Source organism: Anomaloglossus baeobatrachus, chromosome 5 (assembly GCF_048569485.1).
Source record: "Anomaloglossus baeobatrachus isolate aAnoBae1 chromosome 5, aAnoBae1.hap1, whole genome shotgun sequence".
Taxonomy (NCBI): domain Eukaryota; kingdom Metazoa; phylum Chordata; class Amphibia; order Anura; family Aromobatidae; genus Anomaloglossus; species Anomaloglossus baeobatrachus.
Window position 1 is genome coordinate 572,858,711 of NC_134357.1, and position 263 is coordinate 572,858,973.

The window sequence follows — 263 nt, forward strand, 5'->3', positions numbered from 1 at the left end:
GTACCTATAGGTTCTGATCCATCATGACACAAAACCAACTGATGAGGGAGAGGGACCGCCCTTTTTTATCTGTAGGTTTCCCGTCCTGAAGGGGCGGACCCCTCTCTCAAGTGGGTGCTGTCGTGGCGATAGGAAAATAACAATATAACAATGTGAAATGTTCGATGCACATGGAATATTGCTTTATTTGATTTTTAGAAAACAGACGTCTATTAGTAACTGCATGTATAATTCTAATGTAACTTCTAACGTGCTTTCCGTTC